This window comes from Thalassophryne amazonica, chromosome 2 (genome assembly GCF_902500255.1).
Source record: "Thalassophryne amazonica chromosome 2, fThaAma1.1, whole genome shotgun sequence".
Lineage (NCBI taxonomy): Eukaryota > Metazoa > Chordata > Actinopteri > Batrachoidiformes > Batrachoididae > Thalassophryne > Thalassophryne amazonica.
In genome coordinates this window covers 40,294,132-40,311,865 of record NC_047104.1, presented here as the reverse complement: position 1 = coordinate 40,311,865, position 17,734 = coordinate 40,294,132, and the positions used below count along the sequence as shown (strand labels likewise).

The 17,734-nt window shown below is 43.0% G+C and overlaps 1 protein-coding gene across 1 annotated transcript in view; it reads right to left on the bottom strand.

Annotated features, from left to right (window-relative positions):
• The window catches only part of slc7a10a (solute carrier family 7 member 10a), a 113,013-nt gene that overhangs the window by 47,660 nt on the left and 47,619 nt on the right, over window positions 1-17,734 (bottom strand). The window lies entirely within an intron of this gene.

Here is a 17,734-nt window from a genome sequence, read left to right as displayed (position 1 = left end):
GACCAGAGAATCCTTTTGAGCTGCTGGGAGTGAGGTTTACTAACTACATCTGCACAGCGACACCTGCTGGCCTCCATTACAGTAGGGCACTCCCAGTAATCCCAAAATGATTCTCCAGCCTATCGAGTAGAATATGATGATCCACAGTATCAAACACAGCACTGAGATCTAACAGCACCAGAACCACAGTGGTGTCCAAATCCATTGCAAGCAGAAGATCATTCACCACTTTAGTGAGAGCTCTCTGTGGAATATTTTCTAAAAGCAGTGACTGCAGTGACTCAAAAAGATTATTCTCAGTAAGGTGGTCCAGGAGCTGCAGTGAAACCACTTTTTCCAGAATTTTAGTGCAAAATGATAGATTTGATATCGGCCTCTAGTTTTTCAATACACTAGGGTTAAGATGAGATTTCTTAAGTAATGGTTTAATCACTGCAGATTTGAAACATTTAGGAACAGATCCAGAAGTTAACGATTAATAATTTCCAGCACAGTCGGCCCAAGAGTGGGCCACAGGTCCTTAAACAGTTTTGTTGGTATAGGATCAAATAAGCAGATTGTGCTTTTTGTAGAGGTTATAAGTTTCATCAGCATGCCTAGTGAGATACTATGAGTTTATGCAAATCTAAGTAACACCTCAGCAGGGTTCTAGCTAGAACCATTTTAGTGCTGGGTAAATTACATGATCATGACTCACAGCTGGGGAGCCCCAGTGGTGGTCAAGCTATATTAAATGGACTGCATTTATATAGCGCTTTTCCATCTGCATCAGATGCTCAAAGTGCTTTACAATTATGCCTTACATTCACCCCGATGTCAGGGGTGAATGTGAGGCTATATTAGGGTTTTGTACCTCTAAAACCTTATTGGCAAGCTCTATTTTAACTAATTTTGAGTGGTTTTAGATGCATTAAAGAAAGAATAATAGACAAAAAAAAAAAAGACATTTATGTTGGAATATTTGTATTACCAAAGTTGTTGTTTAAATGTTTCTGTCAAAGTCTAAGCTCATAAAATAAATAACATTGAAAAGGTTAAAATACATTAACACTTTATGATCCATTTTTGGACAAATCCAGCTATTACTCCTGTGCAACCTATAGTCCAAAAAATATGGTAGCCAGATTTGTCTCATGAGGACTAATGGATTGTTGATCTTTCATACGATGGATGAAGAATAAGGCTGTTATGACCCAGTTGCTGGGACTGTGGAAAAGACCCGGGTCATGTAAAATACTTGAGTGAATTCAATGAGGACACTCCAAGGTTAAGAACATGGTCGTCATCACTGATATAAGAGTTCAGTACTTCCCTTCATCTGACTGTAGCACAAAATTGACAGGATTCTTATCGATTTTATACTCTTCTTGCAGCCTCCTGCCTTTTTACTCAGAGAAGAAAATATGGAAACATTCAAGACTAAAGGCTGCCAAGTGTTTTGATTCTCCATCTTTCTTTCTTTCCTTCCCATCATCTTCATTCCTGCACATCATTTTTCTTTTCCAACATGCTCCTCAGACACACCATTTTGTGCATGCACGTGCACACACACACACACACACACACACACACACACACACACACACACACACACACACACACAAACAGGTTGTGTGTGTACACACACATGCAGGAGGGGGCATCATCAGCCATGTCATCAATCAAAGAGGCAACACTTCCCCTCCCACCACAGAAATCTGAACAAACTGTTTCCGCTATGAGCGTGCACGTATGTGCACACACACACAGGAGTGAATTTTTGGCAGGAGGTTGCGGTGGCACCGGGTGCAGCTTGTGTTTTATCGTCAATTACCCGATGGGTGTTACATGCATTTCCGTTCTTTGTGCTTCTGTGACACCCATCCCCTGCTCCACCTCCGTCTCCATTTCTCCCAACTTTCCTCTGTTGACCCTGACAGGAAGGAGGTGCCAGTGGGCCTTTGAATCCAACAGCGCAGGTAAATCTAAGTCCTGCCATCAGAGCTGCTACTGAAGGCAGACTCTGCACCGGAATACTAAACTCATCACTGTTTTTAAACTTAATGCATTCTGATCCAAACTCTGTGCAGATTTATCAAAGGGCTTTAACCCCAGGAACGCCTGCGACTGGCCCAAGAGCTGGTCACTGTACTCATGAGACAACTTAAGTCACTTATCATGAGGCGATAAAAGAACAAGCCATCATTACCATTATTTGACAACACCAATGAACTTATTCTCAGATCCAAAACAAGTCAAACTTTGATATAATATCCTGAAACCAGTACAAATTTAACACTCCTCTTCCACAGGGCACCCTTCTACTATGATCGCCCACAATCCAAACAGTGGGGGGAAAAAAAACGGGGTGAAACAGTTTATAAAGTGCAGACCTGGCAACAGGCTTATAAAATGTAGAACTGGCAACACACCTAAAAACACAAGTAAGGAGCTTAGCTCTCGGCCAGAACAACAACAAATGCTGCTTTGGCTCCAAATTTTTTCCAAAATAAAGCATGATCAAGCAAGTTTCAAGCTGTAGTCACTAGGACTACCCTGATTAAACACGTTTGAACATGATTGAAGCTGTTAAGACGACGACACCTGGAAGTTACCACGCACTTGACAATTTTATGAATTGGATGAAATTTTGTATGGGTCCAGTCGGAATTAATAACTTCAAAATGAATTGCCACTTTAAATAAAATGACACCTCTTACAAACGTTGTATTACAGACAAGAAACTACAAGCGACTAAATCATTTTTTTTCCTCCTAAAATGAGACGTCTTGCATTCTTTATTATAAATTACACCCTAATGTGCAGCACAGCACAGCTGCAAGAGTTCAGCTCATATGTACAACCCCTGGCAGAAATTATGGAATCACCGGCCTCAGAGGATGTTCATTCAGTTGTTTAATTTTGTAGAAAAAAAGCAGATCACAGACATGACACAAAACTAAAGTCATTTCAAATGGCAACTTTCTGGCTTTAAGAAACACTATAAGAAATCAGGAAAAAAAGATTGTGGCAGTCAGTAACGGTTACTTTTTTAGACCAAGCAGAGGAAAAAATATGGAATCACTCAATTCTGAGGAAAAAATTATGGAATCACCCTGTAAATTTTCATCCCCCAAATTAACACCTGCATCAAATCAGATCTGCTCATTGACATTGACCCTATGTGTCTTTTTGCAAGGAATGTTTTTGCAGTTTTTGCTCTATGGCAAGATGCATTATCATCTTGAAAAATGATTTTATCATCCCCAAACATCCTTTCAATTGTCCAAAATATCAACATAAACTTGTGCATTTATTGATGATGTAATGACAGCCATCTCCCCAGTGCCTTTACCTGACATGCAGCCCCATATCATCAATGACTGTGGAAATTTACATGTTCTCTTCAGGCAGTCATCTTTATAAATCTCATTGGAAAGGCACCAAACAAAAGTTCCAGCATCATCACCTTGCCCAATGCAGATTTGAGATTCATCACTGAATATGACTTTCATCCAGTCATCCACAGTCCACAATTGCTTTTCCTTAGCCCATTGTAACCTTGTTTTTTTCTGTTTAGGTGTTAATGATGCCTTTCGTTTAGCTTTTCTGTATGTAAATCCCATTTCCTTTAGGCGGTTTCTTACAGTTCGGTCACAGACGTTGACTCCAGTTTCCTCCCATTCGTTCCTCATTTGTTTTGTTGTACATTTTTCGATTTTTGAGACATATTGCTTTAAGTTTTCTGTCTTGGCGCTTTGATGTCTTCCTTGGTCTACCAGTATGTTTGCCTTTAACAACCTTCCCATGTTGTTTGTATTTGGTCCAGAGTTTAGACACAGCTGACTGTGAACAACCAACATCTTTTGCAACATTGCGTGATGATTTACTCTCTTTTAAGAGTTTGATAATCCTCTCCTTTGTTTCAATTGACATCTCTCGTGTTGGAGCCATGATTCATGTCAGTCCACTTGGTGCAACAGCTCTCCAAGGTGTGTTCACTCCTTTTTAGATGCAGACTAACTAGCAGATCTGATATGATGAAGGTGTTAGTTTTGGGGATGAAAATTTACAGGGTGATTCCATAATTTTTTCCTCAGAATTGAGTGATTCCATATTTTTTTCCTCTGCTTGGTCTAAAAAAAGTAACAGTTACTGACTGCCACAATCTTTTTTTCTTGATTTCTTATAGTGTTTCTTAAAGCCAGAAAGTTGCCATTTGAAATGACTTTAGTTTTGTGTCATGTCTGTGATCTGCTTTTTTTCTACAAAATTAAACAACTGAATGAACATCCTCCGAGGCCGGTGATTCCATAATTTTTGCCAGGGGTTGTATGGAAAGACATTTATGCCAATAATGTCTGAAAGGAAATGCTTTTGACAAAAACTACAGATTTTGTTTATTCCTATTTATGTCCAGATATCAAGGATCCACCACGCAAAGTTTATGTCCAAAGTTTAAGGATCCAGTGACCAATTTCATATTTATTTACTTTAAGACTCAATAAAATGTTGTTCAATTTAAGTTCAATTTCAATTTAATCGGCTTATAAAGTGCCAGATCACAACAAAATCCGTCTCAAGGCGCCTCACATAGAACAGTTCAAAATAAAAAAATTAAAATAAATAAATAAAAATTAAAAAATTCAAATACATAATTAAAAACAGAAGTAAAAGAATAAAACAGATACAAAAAAATAAAAACTATTCATAATAAAGAGAATAAAAATAGGCTTTAAGTCTTGACTTAAAAATGTCCACGGGCTCCAACTGTCTCACGGTTGCAGGAAGACTGTTCCACAGAGCGGGTGCATGATAAGAAAAAGCTCTTTGACCTGCTGACATAGAAAACCTGTAAAGCCTACTTTTAGCACAGAAAAAATTCACAAGAGGTTTCCTTGTGAATCGATTCCCTTATTCATATAAGGAATCGGATCAATAAGTGGAATCGATAATGTTATCGATATCAATAAAATCTTATCGATACCCATCCCTAATAAACACAGGGGCAAAGTCGAGGATCATCGACATGCCAGTCTGCAACATCGGCACTGGCAAGGTGATTTTCGATACACTTGATGAAGTTCTGAGGTATGATTCATTATTATTGTTCATTATATTTGATTTATTTTTCATTTTATTAATGTATTTCCATTAGTGACACACAGTTCTTGTTTCTGTAAAAAAAAAAAACTAAATTTGACGCATTCAGTCCTATAAAATTCAGCTTTACGCATGAATTCTAGATCTCTATTGTCTGAAATTCAACTGTGGAGGACTTTAATGTCATTGTGGCAACTCATAATATGTGGTCAAAAACCCAGTTATGTGATACCGCTATGCGGTTGTGTGTACTGTAATAAAACTGATTTTGGTGCAGTTTGGAGGTTATAAGGATTCTGTGTTGATTTTATGGATTTTCTCACTTGGTTATACAGGTGGACCCTCAAAGGGGTTGACATGTATGTTTAGCCATTATATAAAACAAATAATGAATGTTTTTACATTCTTTCAATGAAACAAATATTTAATTTGGTGAAAGCTGGAATGTTCATTCATGAACATGTTCATGAACATTCCAGCTTTCACCAAATTAAATATTCGTACTACTGAACTTACAAACATTCATTCATCCATCCATCAATTTTCTTCCGCTTTATCCGGAGACGGGTTGCGGGGGCATATTATTGCACAGTGTGCTGAGCGTACATATATGGTGAACCCGTTTATGTCAAGTGTGTCACTAACCACTAAGCCACCGTGCTGCCATTTTTTATCATCATCATCTCCCTTAATGTAAAAATTATACTGTAAAAGGCTTTCTGGCAACTGGCACAAAGTCAACAAAAGCTGTGTGAGGAAAAATGCCCAAAACTCATAAAAGACATCCAAAATCTCACAAAATGCCCCCCCCCCATCCCCACTCTCCCAAATAAACAGGTCAATCTTTGTATTAAACAGCCCAACAGGTCTCACTATACATGTAATTGACAAATATGATGTATGTAACAACAGTCTCCTGTGACAGACTGGCGCCCTGTTCAGGGTGTACCCCGCCACACACCCTATAACTGCAGGGATAGGCTCCAGACCCCCATCATCCTTCATTGGAGTAAGTGCGTACTGCAAATGAATGAATGAGCAAACTTAAAGACGAACCAGAAATATTTTCCCTCATGCTCCCATTATAATGTGACATTTCAGTGAACTCCCCAAACCGCTTTAGGAGGAGTTGCACTTAGAAAATCCAGATCACATGATGCATCCAATGAGCAAAATCCAATTATTTCCCCTTGAGGATTGGCTGGAGTTATTTTCTTTCATGCACATATGGCGTTACCTTACCACTGTGAGAAGTTTCTCTAAATTACATTAATATGTTTAGGAGGAGTTGTGTGATTCCTGTAAACCTCCTAAAGTTTTAAATAAAGTTTTACATAAAGACGCAAGTAGGTCATAAAAGGTTGTCAAGTTTCCGACTGTTGTATGGCTGGGGGGCCTGGCTGCCTTTTTGTTTCTGTCTTTTGTTTTTCCTTCCAGGTGGCTTGCATTTGGGACTGAGTGGCTGTGTAGCTGAGTTTATCAGGACCTCACCCTGATCACCTGCGGCTCGTCAGGACTCACAGCTGTGGTGCATCTGTGGTGGTGGAACATGGTGGCATTTAAGACTGGAGTACACGGTGTGTATTTGCCAGAGACTCGACCTTGTGACCAGACGGGTGAGATCGTTGTCTCGAGAGCCATCTCATCATCAGTGGATGCAGAGAACGTCCAGGTTTGATGCATGGTCTGTGAAAGAGGAGGGGGTGAGGTCTCACGCTCGTCAGCACACTTCCTGAGGTACGTTAGATTTTGTGACTAACATTTATACAGTCAGTAAATGTGGTGTCCCTCACACCTTATTATATTGAGCTGTATGTTGGTCGTTTAAATCAGCTTCCGCTGCAGTGAGTTTGTGAACTGGATGTTCCATGCCTGCAGGGTGGGAAGCTGATTAGTAATTAAGCCAGGAAGTGTTTGCTGTTTGTACACCTTTGAGCGTTCTCTCTGTGTGTTGAGTGTGGACTCACATGATGATTTCTTCTTTCACAGACTCGGTCTGTCGCGGCCACCTGGGGGGTGTCGGCGGGGTCCTTGGGTCCGAACCAGTTCTGGCTCCGGACCGTTAGCGCTGCTGGGAGCGCACCGCAATCCACCACGCCAGACCGCACACTTCTATATTTTTCACAGCACTGTTATGTTCATTAAACTCTGTTATCCTTTGTACCGTGCTCTGCTTATTTTATACTGGGTCCTTCAAACGCTGGTCGGTTCTCCGGGCTGCGTCCGACACATAACACCGACATCATCTCTGTTCTGTAGAACCTTGTGATCTCAAAAACCACAGGGAGGTGTGGCACAGAGCAGCCAATAGGAACACCCGATGCTCAATCAGAATGCCAGGCAGCCAATGGAAATCCTAGTGTCACAGTAACCGCTGTGAAACAATGCATGTCAGCATAGAAATGGCACGTGATTATCGGCAAGCACAGAGACTGACATCATTATGCCCTGAGACACAGATACAGACATGCAACGGGTACGCCGCAAAGCACGGTCCCCTGGCTCAGTGAGGCAGCAGTTGCAACATTCTGTGGCCAGAAATAGTGGATGTCCAGAGATGTGATGTGGAAATGCTAAATCCAGCTCAAAGCAAAAGCACACGGTCAGGCACATGCTGTCCAGCACACAGTTTATCCCCAATCATCTGGTTGGGACCAGCTGTAACTGGCTGGCGTGCAGACACGCTGCAGCTGACTTCTGCTTCCGGCTGGGTAAATGCAGGCTGCTGTTCTGGATCAGCTCACAAGAGATACTCATCGGATTAAAGCATGGGTGCTGCTGCAGTGACACCCATCAGCACGGCGAAAAGCAGACATTAAATGGGTTTTTATGCACTTATTACACACCAATGTGCATGCTTCAGCTGCTTGCTCGTACTGTACCACACGGTCAACAGGGAGCTCCCGACAGCTCGTACTTATCTGGCTGATTGTATCGATTTTACAGTTTTCTGTGCCAGTTACAGAAATAACATAAGTCAACATGATTTTTCTCGCATGGAGCTTTTCAACGGATTTTGGGTAATCTGGGGGCGCTGAATCCGAATCTGGTGTTAGTTTTTGCCAATCACATTACATTTTTGAGATATGAAAAACATATTTCTCGTGTTAAGCAGTGAAGCAAAAGCTGCAGTCTCATATGACATCTGATAATCTGGCCATGAGCTCATGCTTTCAAATTTCCATTCATTCATCCACTTAATGCAAGCGCAGCGGTTTATAGTGTCACGAAAATACACTTTAACAGGGTTACGTTGATACAGTAAAATATGCAGTACTCCTGGGACTTTCACAAATACTGAGCTAACTTTGCCTCCAAATCTGAAGGTTTGAAACTACCAGTAGGACGTCCCCCTCCAAACGCACATGGAGGTGGGCCTCCAGCAAACCCACTAGTGGGTGTGCCTGTCTCTAAAATGAACCAGTGGATGTCTGGGTCGAACTGGACCACACATCGGACCACCTCTGCAAGCCAGGCCAGGCTCGACAAAGTACGCTGTACCTGAGCACGGTCCACAGCTTTTACACTAGTCAAGCAAATTGAACTTTGTGTGTCCAATGTGCCTGGGCACGGTAAGGATTGCCTAGAGTGAGTACATCCTTCACCAAAGACGACTGGATGGATAATCTGTTGATGATATACTCTATATGCAGTATTTATGAAGACGTGAAAACCCACAGGAACTATCTCACTGAGCAAATAGACTGGTGGACAGCATTCAGGGAATTTTTGTTGTTGTTTAAACCATTGAGCATGTGAATGCTTGCAAATGTGGAATCTAAAGCAGTCTACTGTTGGATGATCACCAACACAAACTATGCTGATGTACTTGTAGTTTGCATTGTTAGTCCATGGCCCAAGCAGATTTTTCAGTACCAGTTAAGGGGATGAAACAACACTTAGAATCCAGCATCAGTGTACCATGGCCTACACAAAATGTATGATAGCCATCCCATGGTGGTAGTTATAGCCGGGTAGGGGACAATGAAGAATTACACAGGGGTCAAAATATAAAAATGCTCCAGTCATATTGAGAAATATACATTATTTTTCTGATTATAATGATTCCAAAAAGGTATAGTTTAGACTATCTATGACTGAATTCTATGGAGTTATGGGGTAAAAACAACAAAAATGGTGACAAAGGTCAGTTTCAGTTTGTACAGGGGTCAAAAGTTAAAGTCCCTCTAATTTTGGTAAAAAAGTGATCCAAAGTATTGCTTGATTTAAGAGGGTTTTATAAAGAAATCATTTTCACCATGCGTCATGCTTAGTTATCACGTTACATGGTAACATATGTCACATGTCATAGAATCCAACATACGTCGACCTTATTTGGCGTTTACTTTGGAGACCAAACATTCAACACAGTCATAACTATTCCAGACTGACCTTTGTCACCATTTTTGCTGTTTTTATCCCGTAATTCCACAACATTCAGTCATAGTTAGTGATTGGACGATCCATCATAAACTGCAGGATGGCTACTAAAAAATAACTAACTGGCCAAAAACAATACAGTTAACATTAGTGTTACGAACACGTTAAAAATGGAGTGGCTCAGCAGTGGATCAGCACTTTGGAACTAGTGTTCCCCACATTTTGTAACCTGTGTTTCTCAACAAAATGGTAATATATGAATTTCAATTTCAATTTATTGAACTTATAGAGCACCAAATCACGACAGTGTCGCCTCAAAGCGCTTCACAGAAAACAACTCAGCAATGAAAAACCAAAATAAATTAAAAGCATAATAAAAAAGTTAAAAAGAAAAAATTAAGGTCTAACCTTACTAACCCCCAGAGCAGCAGTGGTAAGGAAAAACTCCTCTGAGGAAGAAACCTCAAGCAGACCAGACTCAAAGGGGTGACCCTCTGCTTGGATCATGCTACAGACATAAATTACAGAAAAATTCACAAAACGAATATACTATACCCTAGGGACACAACGTAGTCCTGCACCCCGAGACCGCAAAACCCGGGCCAGTACGTAAGGTTTAATTAGGTCAGCTAAGTAGGGAGGTGCTAGTCCATGAACAATTTTATAGACTAGTCGCAGAACCTTAAAATCTGATCTCACTGGGACAAGAAGCCAGTGAAGGGATGCCAAAATGGGTGTAATGTGGTCGAACCTTCTGCTTCATGTTAAAAGTCTGGCTGCAACATTTTGAACCAATTGGAGACCCCTAATGCTGGACTGCAGAGAATTCACATCAGGCAAATCCAAGGGGGAGAACCGATTCACATTTCGCAATGGCGAGTGTGATCAGGGTATCACAACTGGGCACCAAGCCCTACGGGGCTTCCCCCGCCTAGCCACAGTCCAAAAGGCGCCCTCCACAACCGGCGTTTCTAGGCTGATGCTAATGGTCACACTAGCCGGCCGAACACTAACCTCATCTGGAGTGCCCATAACATCTAACTCCACTGAGCTAAGAAGCTGAGTAATGTGGGAGTAATGTGGTCAAACTTTCTGCTTGATGTCAAGAGTCTGGCAGCAGCGTTTTGAACGAATTGAAGACTCCTGATTCTGGACTGTAGCACCCCAGAAAATAAAACATTGCAATAATCCAATCTAGAAGAAACAAATGCCTGCATCAGGGTCTCACCATCAGCCATAGACTAGATTGGACGAATATTCGCTTATAGTTCACAGATAGAGGAAAGCAGTCCTTGTGATGTCATTAATGTGGAGGTCAAAGGACAACGTAGGATCAAAAAATTACCCCAAGGTTCCTGACTTTGTCCGTATGATGTATAACACACGAACCTAAAGGCCCCTTCACACCTGCCGCAAAAGGGATCGATGGGTTTGCACAGTGCACACCCTGTCTTTCAGCCTCTGGTGTGTGCAAATAGTTGTAGCAACAGGTGTACAAAGTGCATAAGATTCCTGCTTCATGTGCATTTCGTGTATACTTCGACCAAACTATGTATGAATGGGCCCTAAACTAAGCGCTAGCTGGTCAACCCAATGCCGATGTCTTGCTGAACCAAGAACCATCATTTCTGTCTTATCAGAGTTCAAAAGCAGGAAATTACTAGACATCCTGTTGTGGTTTGCCCCTGGTCTGCTGGTTTGTCTGTCTTTGTGTTTGCAGGTGAAGTTGAGGTGGAGCTGCTGGGTGAAGTTGCCACAGGTGTATCTGCTGTGGGTTGCTCGTGGGCCCCGCCCCATCTGTCAAATTGGCACGTGAAGTGACAGAGCAGTGTCTCACAGCTGATTTACATTCTGCTGAGTGGGAGCTTCACAGCTGAATCTCATGGCAGCTCATCATCATTCTGGATTTAACCTCGGAGCTTCGACTGGTTCGGGGCCAGAATCTTTTCTCACACCACCTGAAAAACCTCCACGTCCTCCTTGGTTGGAACCGGGTTGCCACGGGTACCCAGCTGTGCCATGCCATCGCTCTCAGCCGGTAACCGTCCTCTATATTTTGTTTTGACTTTAGTTGGCGTTCCGCCGTCACTAATGTAGCTCTGACTTTTTTCCTTGCTGTGAGTCTCTGAGCTCATTAATTTTTTCCTGTCATGCTGAACTTTGATCCTGACTCCTACACTGAAGGAACTATCGAAATTTGTATTGGTGTATTTATGTCTAGGTGTGCACCTGCACATTCTCAACCGCCCTCTCATCTCCCTTGCAGTGTTCCCGCCCCAGTAGCTCCACAGGCTCACTTCACCTGGTCCCTGTCCAGTCAGTCCCAGTCCTGTCAAATTCTAGTCCTGTTGTCCTGTCGGTCCCTGTCCAGTCAGTTCCTGGTTCCAGTCCACTTGCCCTGTCTGTCCTGTCTACTGCGCAGTTCCCCCTTATTCAATAAACGTTTGTGTTTACCTCCTGTGTCTGCCTTATTGCTCCTGCACTTGGGTCTAACTCGCAACCCGGTCCCCAACCATGACACATCCAGCTTCTCACTGATGTAATGCAATCCTCTAGGGATTTTATATGAATGAGATTACCAGCAGTTACTGGCATGTACAATTGAGTGTCATCAGCATAGCAATGGCAATTCCAAAACACCACAGAATATGCCCAAGGGGTGCAAGATAAAGGGAGAAAAGCAGGGGGCTTAGGATTGATCCCTGTGGAACCCCAAATTTCATGTCACTAATGCTACGTTTACACATAACGATGACAGGTCACAAATGCCACGAAGTCCACATTCTTGGCCACTGATCACGAATGTGATGATTCGGGGCAGAGGCATCAGGTGTCCTCAGGAACTGCTGCAACCTGTTACCACACGTTACGATTAATGGCACATGTTACCGGAGAATTATCAGGAACCATTACGCACGGTCAAGAATAGTGTTCCTCGTTGTTACGCGCTACTGCGCCTAACAGCGCATCGTTAAGTTCTGTCACGTTGTGAACGAGGTGAATTGTCTCCACACACACACCCATATTCATCCAACCAAATTCAGATCGCTCCAGTTTTTCAGAAGAACTTTGTGACTGCATGCGTAGTTGGGCTCTGTGCCATGGAGTGGCGCAGAGAGGAGGAGGAGGACAGCGCCAGATGTGTGGCTTCATGTGGCAAACATCAGGCACATGCAGCAGGTGGAACACCTGCATGAGCGCGCTGAAGAGCACTGAAATTTGACTTTTAGCCGACTTGGTGTCAGCAATCAAACAATGTTGTGCAGCGCAGGGTTTAATTGTGCGCGCGCTTCTTCCTCCGCCGAAATGGAGGAGGTGCAGAGATGTCTGGCTGCACGTGAGTCTCCTCTCGCTCCTCTGGTTCAGACTCGTTCTCCTGCTCATCAGTTACAGCAGGTGGAACTCCTGCAGGAACGTCCTGAGGAGCTTCAGCAGGAACTGTGGAATGACATTTGGAGCCGAGTTTAATTGTGTGCACATGACAGAAAACTGATCCGTCATGGCGCGCAGTGAAATGTGACGCCGCGTTACAAGTCGTGTCAAAACTTGACAGTTTCCGTGTCACTTCGTAATAACGCGTGACAGTTTGGGCTCCAAGAACCATCACAGGAACCACTACGAACGTTGTCACGTTCTATTAAGGATCAATACTCATCAAGACGGATCAATACGCTCAGTTGCGACCTCCACGACGTGAGACGAAATGAGGGTGGTGTGTGATGTTCATGGAAAATTTTTTGACAGGCAAAAACATGCTCCACGAATATCAAGAATATCACGCACCAACACGCCCTATTAAGAAACATATTCAGATGCGTTAAGTCACATTAAGAATGTCAGGAATGTGTCATAAATGACAGAAAAATGACATTCGTAACGCGTCTTGCTTATGTGTAAACGCACCTTAAGGCTAGTGGTAGTGTTATTGTGCAAGACACATTGAGAATGACTGGACAAGTATGACATCAACCATGCAAGGGCACTTCCAGTAACCAAAATAATTCTCCAGCCTATCGAGTAAAATATGATGATTCATGGTATCAAACGCAGCACTAAGATCTAACAACAATAAAATCACAGTGGTGTCCGAGTCCATTGCTCGCAGATGGTCATTCACTACTTTAGGGCCCAGTCCCACTGGTGTTTAGGAAGATCCGCATATGGATTGCGCATAAAATTGGCTCATATTCGCCAAACATCTGCAATATCCGTGAAACATGCTTGTATGAGTCAGCCAACACCCGCACACGTCCGTAATTATCTGCAGAGGCACATTTTTCCGTTGCCAGGATTTTTGAGCTGCAAAAAATTTTGGTTGCAGATGCCATCCGCCTTACATACTCAATACATACTGACGCTATGCGCTGTACATCCGCCGTTAGCCGCTGATATCCGCAAGTGACTGGGATTTGCGGCTTGGCAGCGGACTGGGTTTTAGCGAATGCATACAGATTGGCCACGGATAAAGCATTTGGATTACGTCTGCTTTGCAGACAATCTGCGACTGCATAACAAACACGTCACGCAAACCCAAAGTACACCATCTCACAACCCCCAGCGGCTTCCCCTCTCCCGCTCCCTAAACTCATCATATATTCGCAGTACATTATTAATATATCCATAATTCATACTGGGACATTTGCCATTTTTGGCCAATTTTGTTGCAGACGACAACAAACGCCTGTACTTTGTATACTCAATTCATGCGCAATTAATCCTCTCCCCAGTGGGACCAGGCCGTTAGTAAGAGCTGCCATCTGCTTCCTAAAAGCAGATGACAGTGGCTCAAAAAGATTATTCTCAGTACCTGATGTCCTGGGTTGCTGGACCACTCAGCATTACCCAGTGAGATTACACTTTTCCCCCACATAATGTAGGAATTTGTATTAGTTCTTATACAGATGTCTTGCTGGACCAAGAACAGGGATGGGTATTGATAAGATTTCGATATCGATATCGATGCCATTATCGATTCCACTTATCGATCCGATTCCTTATCGATTCCCTTATCAATACCTCTTGTGAAATTTCTGTGCACTAAAAGTAGGCTTTACAGGTTTTCTATGTCAACAACATTTTACTGAGTCTTAAACTAAATAATTATGAAATTGGTCACTGGAACCTTGATCTCTGGACATAAATAAAAAATAAACCAAATCTGTAGTTTTTCCTCAAAAGTATTTCCTTTCAGACATTAATGGCACAAATGTAACTCCATACATAGCCTCTAAGCTGAGCTCAGCCGGCTGCGCTGCACATCACCATCAATGTATAATTCATAAAGAAAGCATGATGTCCCATTTTGGGGGCCAAAAAAACAAACAGTTTTGGTCAATTGTAGTTTAATGTTTGTACTGCAACGTTTGGAAAGATGTGGCATTTGATTTACAATGACAATTCGCTTTGAAGTTATTATTTCTGGCTGGACGCTAACTTGACTCGGCAGAGAGCGCCCAGCGTTTGTTGCCTGCAACAAGACAAGAGTCCCAGTTAGTGACTTTAATCCACACAAAACTGACTCATGATTGACATCTTTAAATGGCTTTGAGAAGGGTTAAGAAGCGGACTTGCCGCTTCTGAAAAGTAGTGAAGCAGAGAACCAATGAAGCAGCGGATCGGAGCACTGCTTCAATGATTCAAGCTTCAAGCAGAGTCATGCTGCAGAAGCGGTTGATTACAGACCCCCAGGGTCTGCAGAGTAATGCCCCCAACCTCCCTGTGAACCAGAATGGGCAATGTTCAAAGCTTCCATTGCTGAAGCTGCAGCGGGGAGCTGTGGCCTGAAGGTCTTAGGTGCCTTCCCTGGTGGAAGTCACTGAGGTAGTCAAACAACTCCGCAGTGGCAAGGCCCCGAGGGTTAATGAGATCCATCCAGAAATGCTGAAGGCTCTGTGTGTGGCGGGATTGTCTTGGATGAGACGTCTCTTCAACACTGCGTTGAGGTCTGGGACAGTGCCTAAGGAGTGGCAAACTGGTGTGGTGGTCCCCATATTTAAAAAGGGGGAGCAGAGAGTGTGTGCCAACTACAGGGGCATCACACTACTCAGCCTCCCTGGTAAAGTCTACTCCAGGGTGCTGGAAAGGACGGTTCGGCCGATAGTTGAACCTCTGATTGAAGAGGAACAATGCGGGTTCCGTCCTGGTTGTAGAACAACCGACCAGCTCTTTACTCTCACAAGGATCCTGGAGGGTGCCTAGGAGTAGGTAGAGAAATTATATCTCCACACTGGCCTGGGAATGCCTCGGGATCCCCCAGTCAGAGGTGGTCAATGTGGCACGGGAAAGGGAAGTCTGAGGTCCCATGTTGGAGCTGGTGCGCCTGCGACCTGAACCCGGAAAAGTGGCTGAAGATGAGTGAGTGAGTGAGTGAGTGAGTGAGTGAGTGAGTGAGTGAGTGAGTGAGTGAGTGAGTGAGTGAGTGAGTGAGTGAGTGAGTGAGTGAGTGAGTGAGTGAGGATCAAGCAGTAGCAGAAGGTTTGACCACATTACGCACATTACATTAGGGGAGGTGATGGTCTAGTGGTTAAGGTGTTGGACTTGAGTCCAGAAGATCATGGGTTCAAATCTCCACCTGACTGGAAAATCACTAAGGGCCCTTGGGCAAGGCCTTTAATCCCCTATTGCTCCCGGTGTGTAGTGAGTTTGTATGGCAGCACCCTGACCCGGGGTGAATGTGAGGCATAATTATAAAGCACTTTGTGCATCTGATGCAGATGTAAAAGCGCTATATAAATGCAGTCCATTTACCATTTACCATTACGCCAGTTCTGGCGTCCCTTCACTGGCTTCCGGTTTCTTTGAGATCGGATTTTAAAGTGTTATTATTGGCCAATAAAATTGTTGACGGACTGGCACTGCCCCTACCTGGCCAGCCTGGTTGAGCCCTACGTACCAGCTTGGGCCCTGCGTTCAGAGGGTGCAGGCCTATTGTGTGTCCCTAGGGTGAATAAAAAGTCAGCGGGTGGCAGAGCCTTTTCTCACTGTGCCCCAGCTCTGTGGAATGATCTGCCCGCGCAGATCCAACATTCGGACTCTGTGGAGACTTTTAAGGCTAGATTGAAGACACACTGTTTTCCCTGTTTTATCATTAGTATTTTATACGATTGTGTCTTTTATTCTTTTTATTTATTTTATTCCTTTTACTTATTTATGTTTTCAATTTTTTATTGTTTTTAATCTTATTTCATTTTATTCTGCCTTTTAAATGACGTTTGTGAAGCGCCTTGAGGCGACTTGTTGTGATTTGGCGCTATATAAATTAATAAATTTGATTTGAATTTTAACTACTTGTCCCAGACACAGGGCACAATGGGTCAGTGAATGATTTAATGAGTATGAAAATTACGTTAGTCATCTGCTATAACCTTTGCAATGACAAGATCTCACCCAACACCGACCACCCACAATACATAGATGTGGGTCGGCCACACCCTCCAGCAGCATTATCACAACACCAAGAGCCCAATGCTGAGGTTTGAAGGGGCACAGTTTAAAACTCCACAATGCAAATTTATTTTGGGGTGTGTCCAAGTCCTTGCTGCAATATTACGAGGTGGGTAAACTGAGCGCAAAGTTGGGCGCAGCGTCATAATTCATGGGTGGTTTTTTTAGGCATATCCTAAACATCAACTCAAGTGCCATGTGCCAAAATGCCGTGCAGGTGGCACAGCATTATGTTACTGAACAGATGCACATGAACACACCTCATGTTAGATCAGTGCACCTTTGAGTGCAAATATACTCTAGTTACACAAGGATGGTGATCAACATGATAACAACCAACAAGTGTGCAGCTTTGCACCATGTGACTGACAGGACATGACCCTGTAAGCTGGATCTTGTATTTTTCAATCAACTGCATCCAACGCATATACAGTAAATCAGTACAAACTGTAACCCGAAAACCACATGGCTCTGAACAATCAGGTCAACAGGAAATCAAAAAAGAACTTCATGTGACCAACGTATAACAAGTATCCTGCACTGACTCCAAGTACACCACAGAATAGATTTCAAAATTCTACAGATTTTAAGGCTGTAAAGCTGCTCACACCTGGCAGAGCTTGGTGGCATTTTGCACCACAACAGGCCGAGTTACAAGCACACCTTGGAAGTCAAAAACAGGAAGTAAAAAAAAAAAAGAAATGAAAGAACCCCTGCACTGATGTTGCTTGATCTCACTGATGACTTTGACACTGTTGATCATGATCCCTGGACATAGTCCAACATTTACTAAGTCTGTAAAGTTCAGTTTTTAAGATACAAGTTCTTG